This window comes from Hylaeus anthracinus, unplaced genomic scaffold, assembly GCF_026225885.1.
Source record: "Hylaeus anthracinus isolate JK02 unplaced genomic scaffold, UHH_iyHylAnth1.0_haploid 3, whole genome shotgun sequence".
In the NCBI taxonomy this organism is placed as follows: domain Eukaryota; kingdom Metazoa; phylum Arthropoda; class Insecta; order Hymenoptera; family Colletidae; genus Hylaeus; species Hylaeus anthracinus.
In genome coordinates, this window is record NW_026535284.1 from 7,156,683 (window position 1) to 7,162,849 (window position 6,167).

The 6,167-nt window shown below is 41.1% G+C and overlaps 1 protein-coding gene across 2 annotated transcripts in view; it reads right to left on the minus strand.

Moving 5' to 3' along the window:
* LOC128894071 (uncharacterized) overlaps nt 1-5,937 on the minus strand; it is a 42,835-nt gene extending 36,898 nt beyond the window's left edge. The window contains exon 1 of one of the 2 annotated variants that reach the window (XM_054155523.1): nt 5,498-5,937. The gene's annotated coding sequence lies outside the window, so the exon portion shown is untranslated. The remainder of the gene's footprint in view (nt 1-5,497) is intronic. The other variant, XM_054155524.1, reaches the window with a different exon arrangement.
* Between the last annotated feature and the right edge of the window lie 230 nt (nt 5,938-6,167).

The window sequence follows — 6,167 nt, forward strand, 5'->3', positions numbered from 1 at the left end:
TATCTCGTTAAATAACAAACTTAACAAAAATTCCTTCTCGCTGAAACATGAGCCCCATTTTATCATGGAATTTCCGTATTTGAAATTTTGCATTCGGCCGATAGTTTTGGAGTTAAAGCTCTGTATCACTTAGGCTGGAACACCCTGTATGTACATTATTCGATCGTAATTATATGTACTTTAATTTGAAATAAATAAATTGGATGTATGAAGCACCGCTTGTGTTTTATTAAATAAAGAAAACATCGAAGGACTTTTTGGAAAGTAATTTTGTGATTAGACAGAGATCGATTGTGGTGACTCTAATCGTTCGAATAAATTCTTTACTCTATATCCGAATGTATAGAGTGTCCACGGTGCTCCAATTTTAATAACTAAAATAAATAATTTTCATTCAACTTTGCCTGTGTTTGTAAGCTCCAACAAAAAGATTTTTATTTTCCTAATTAATCCTCGATTTTCATCAAACTTTTTCACCTGACTTTTCTCCACGAAGTATCGCGAGTTTGGGGTACCGAGAGAAGCTGATTGCGAGATCACGCGATCGAAGGCGAAGTGTCTAGCTTTCTAATTCACCGGGCGTTTACCGCTACGCATAAATAAGCTTGGAAACCCCGCGTTCCTTGACTATGACAATTTTATAGCCGGTATAAATTACGCCAGCAGTGAAAAGGCATCAATGTGGACACGCGTCGGGGTTTAACGTGCAATTTACGATACAATGAAACAAACGTTCTCTGCTGGAACGTTGCGAGACGCGGTCTACGGGCCGACGCAGCCGAGGAACGATTATTCTTTGCAGCTATGCGAGCGGAAAACGGAAAATGGAATTGATAAATCGCGTAGCGAGAAACTGGCCAGCAGAATGTTTTGTTTGGAGCACTTCAAATATGAAATGTAAATTACTGGCTGAGTAAGATGATATATTAACGCGTTGCAGTGCAAAATGTAATTAATATATAAATATATTCCGGGTTACTACAAACGGGTTTGGGGATTCGTTTTATTAAAAAATTGACTTGACTTGTAGGAAGTGTGAAAAACTCTTGGAAAAGAGTTTGAGAATTTTTGAAATTACGAAAGTCATGAAAATTGCGTAACTTGGAAGAAAAACTTGCAAAAGGACTTGCAAAAGGATTTGGAAAACTTTCACAAGACCTCCAAAGAAACATGAATTTCATGCATGGTAGACAAATTTGTACTCCATCTATTCAAACGCTTATCACTATCGACGATGTCATGAATATTGAAATAAACGGGTATCGGGAGACAATGGACACGCATGGCGGGATGAAAAGCTAATCCAACGATCGGATCGAAACGAAATAAAATAGCTTGGTGTTCGTTCATCTACAAAAGAATTCAATTACAGGCCGTTTCTGTAGCGAGACAGGAACAATAACTACGTATCCTCGGTACCGTGCCACGGGCTCCATGCTCCACGGGCATTAATCAAATTAAAACTCGCGCTTACGATCGACGAACGGTCTCGAAGTTCCGCAGCGCTTGGTCGGGCCGACGTTTTTCTTCCAGTGGCTTAATTTAATCTCGCGAAAAAGCTCGATCATCCTCGTTTTGCCTCGCGAGACGTAAAGGGTGTATACTCAAAGTTTGAAAGCATCGAAGCATCAAAGTTTCAAAGCTTCAAAGCTTCAAAGCTTCAAAGTTTGAAAGCATCGAAGCATCAAAGTTTTAGAGCCTCAAAATTTCAGAGAATCAAAGTTTCAAAGTTTCAAAGAATCAAAGAATAAAAGTTTCAAAGCTTCAAAGTTTCAAAGTTTCAAAGTTTCAGAGCATCAAAGTTTTAATACTTTAAAGCTTCAAAGCTTCAAAGTTTCAGAGCATCAAAGTTTCAGAGCATCAAAGTTTCAAAGCTTCAAAGTTTCAAAGCTTCAAAGTTTCAGAGCATCAAAGTTTTAATACTTTAAAGCTTCAAAGCTTCAAAGTTTCAGAGCATCAAAGTTTTAATACTTTAAAGCTTCAAAGCTTCAAAGTTTCATGGTCTCAAAGCATCAACGTTTCAAATTTTCAAAGCTTCAAAGCCTCAAAGTTGTAATGCTTTAAAGCTTCAAAGCTTCAAAGTTTAAAAGTTTGATAGTTTAGAAGTTTGAAACTTTGAAAAAGCTTGAAAATTTAAAAGCTTGAATCTTTCCAAGTTTGAATATCTGAATACCCGAATATCTGACTCCTCCGAATTCTGAAAGCCTCTAACCCGTTCGGACGTGCGTCTGATTGATTACATGGTCTCTGGAAACCATCTGCTCGGTGTATCGAGTCTATGAAACCCATAAGCGGGTTACGTAGACAGGCTTAAAGCGACGTTAGCGTGTAATGCAACTTTTACGAGATTTCCATCGCGACCAGCGGGAGAGGTGAGGACGTACGAATTTCTCGTTTCCGGCGGAGGCCCTGAAATACACCGCGACGGAAGTCCACGGAGCTTACGGGCGTACTGAATTTATCGTGCTTCGTGGATACAGAATGCCTTCGCGTGCACGCTTTTCCACGAGCTTGCTCGCGTTTCAGGGGAGAAAATCGTTTGTTCTCGGCAGACGAACAATGGGATGCGTGCGAGCATCGCGATCGCTCGGAGTGTATGACGCTGGGTTACATTCGGAATCCTAATCGCGACGAATGTTAGACGAGAGAAATTTCAGAGGTATTCAGAGATCTGGAATAAGTTTGTATCGATTTTGGAATAAAGCACGGGTGAAATGTGCGTTTACGTAGAAATTGTTCAGACTTTCAGACTTCGAGATTTCCAGACTTCGAACTGCATTAAAAATTTAGTAACCATCTTCTAATTAGTGTCTCGAGTTGAAAGAATTTAAAGACCATTGGGATAGACCGCAAACATTGAATAGCCTGATCAGAGATTCCTAGCACGTGGAGAGGCGAAGCCAATTTTCAATCGCAACGCACGCCAGTGAATACCATGTCCGAGCGGAATACGAAGGGACGCGAGTCGACTCACGTGTGCGTTAGCAACGTGTTTCTGGATCGACAGAGTGTGTCTTTCCTGGTCTCTGGGGACGCTTTGCCCTGGACACGTAACCAGAAGCCTCTTTAAGTGAAGTGTCTTTGAAAAGAGTGGGTATACAGCGACTACCATTTATCTGACCAAATAAATCTATCTGGTATTTCAGAAGCCGTTAAACTCTCGTCTATTAAAAACTTGTCAAAGGTACGAACGCGACACTGTCCAGAGGTATTATTTATTTTATTTCCACGAGTAATTATTCCGAAGGGTATAGTATGGAAATTCTGCAAGCCTGTCGCAAGGGATAAAGTTCGCGAGAAACGAATTCGACCCTGGAAGGATATAAATTTGAAATCTCCATCCTTTATTCCCGTCCTCCTCGTAGACGAATATTTATTAATTAAAAAACCGAGAACACTGTGTTCTCCTTGCGACTTATAGTATTTCCCGGTATATTCTACGAGATGTCGCGAGATCAAATTTCTGAGGAGTCCTGGGAAATAGCGAGGCAACATCTGCCTGCTGCATCCTCCAAAGTACCCCTTAATTCTGCTACTATTATGCGTACTTCCATTTCACGGAATATGTGAGAACTTAGAGTGTATACATATAGAGAGTGTACATGGTCCGAGACGTTCTCCGTGAAAAAGCGAGCCAGGGAATGAAATTTTGTTCCGTGAAATATGGTTTTCGAAAAGTCGAACCGTGACGGTCATTGATTGACAGGACAACTATAACGCGTTCCGTGCCAGAGAATTTATTTAGATCAAAGTATGTCGTAGTCGACGCGATAAAAGAGGAAGTTTCAGTCATCGCTTTGGTGGTTTCGAAATCGTTTGGAAAATACGAGCTCTCAAATTTATTGGAGCTTGTTTTCAGGTTGTCGTGAAAACTACCCTCGCGAAAGAATTTTTATCTCAAGAATATATAATGATATAGATTCTTACTTTTGTTTTTTATTGTAATCGTAAACGATTGTTCTCTTTGAATATATTTTTGTTGTAGTTCCGAGGTTATGTTTGTATTAAAGAAACAAATTCGAGTTGGATAAATGAAAAGAACGAAACGCTCGAGGAATGTACAGGATTGTATACTGCGGATTAGTAATGTTGGAATATACGATGGACAAAGGTCAAATGACACCTGGTATGCTGGACGCGTGATAGGTTATGTTTATACATCCTTTTGTGTTTAAACGTCCTTTTGAACGAATCAACACGTGCGTAAACACTTTCGCTGCGGATGACGCACATGTGCGTCCAACTGAAAATATATGGTTGTTTCGATTATTTTCCAGTTTTGATTATTTTTGTTGTTCGGCAATCATGTTATATATAAAATAAGTTACCACAAATATAGGTTTTTCAAAATAATCATACTAGAACATTTATAAGAAATTCTTCAATAAAAAAAATAGCATAATTGCAGCTCCCAGGGAACGGCTACTTATTTTCATCCGCAGCGAGAGTGTTAAAGAATGGTCCCTTTGTCGAACGAGTAATCTTTATACGAGTAACTTCCTTGATATAGATTGAATATAATAAAGTCTAGTTTATTAAATAATAAAAGAGAAGCATTCATTTAATTACCCATTTCCAATAAGTAGAGTGCGGATTTTTATGCATTTATAGGAAATTCGAATGTGCAGTAAGCACACTACAAAAAGCGTACATTATACGATAATAAGAAACTATTGAACGTGAAATAGTTACAATATTTGCAAAGTGAAATAAATTCTTAGTTGGGTTCAATTTTTGTAGCTACGTGTGTAATGATTTTATTTCGCGTAAAGGTTTGCAGTCTACTGATTAGAAATCTTTCCTATTGTCTATTACCGAGGTAGCACTGTATAAAATCCATTCGCTACCGATCGGTAAAATATTAATATGTCAACGTCAACGTCTTTTAGTAACCTTTCGCGGTAAATAGTTCGTCGCATTTCGAAGTACGACTGTTGTATGGCAGGGTCAGAGGACGACCGAACGGACTCTTGGGACGATGCCTCGGTCACGTAGGTATCGAGCAACGAAGGTATCTTTATTTATTACTAACAACTGCCTCGATTGGCAAACAACAACCCGACGTTACATCGCCTAAAAGTACGAAGACGTTGTCCTAGAGGATCTGGCCACGGAGTGGGTAAGGTTTTACCTTTTGGTAAGAGAACCGTGAGGCAGAATCTGATTCCGACAAACACGATAATTACAAGAACTGAACAGAATCGTCTTCCGATTCTAACAAATAAAAGAAATATCGTATAACCCTAACGTTACGAAACTGAAAGAATACTATCAAAAATCGTACATCCATTCCCTACCACTCGAAGAAATATTACTACGACAATTATAGCGACCGAACAGAATCGTCTTCCGATTCTAACAAATAAAATAAACATCCTATAACCCTAACGTTACAAAATTAAAAGAATACTATTAAACTTAATCCTATATTCATTCGTTCCCAGTCACTCAGTAAAACATCAATCCGACAATTACAACAACGGACCACGCTAAATACCTGTCAGATCGAAGCCCGGAAGCAGCGTCCGATAAGAGTTCACCCTCGCGCCCTTTCCGCCCTTGAGTATCCCTTCTGCGTCACGCCGCGTCGTCTCGCACCACGTGGATCTCCGTCACTGCTGGCTGATATTTACCGGCTGCTGGCCGTCCTCCTCGGCTCCGACTCCCCAGATTCTCGATCCTGCGACGAAACCGTGGGCCGGCGGTTAGATCGCGAGACCATCCGAAAATTCCGCGGGACGGGGTTAAACCACTGGGCTCACGTACACATACAGAGACACACGCACGGCGCGCACCTTTGTGTGCGGACGGGCCGCGACGCGAACTGCACGGTGCAAAGGCCGACGCTCGACTGGACCGCGTCGAGCTGAAACGGAGAAAGCGAGAGGAACTGGAAGGGCCAAGGGGTGGGGGGAGAGAGCGCGAAAGCGGAAAAGGATGAAACTGTGGGAAAAGGAGGGATGAGAATGCGGGCGAGGGAGAGAGAGGGTGTGAGAAGGATGGGGAACAACGGCTGAAATGCTATAGGCGCGACGGAGAGGGATGATAGAGAGAGAGAGAGAGAGAGAGATAGGCGTGATTCTGTGTGTGTCAAAGAGGTGGGGGGAGGATGAAGAGGGGATGCCTAGAGAAACAGGGAAGAATTTATTCGGAAACATAGCTCGTTA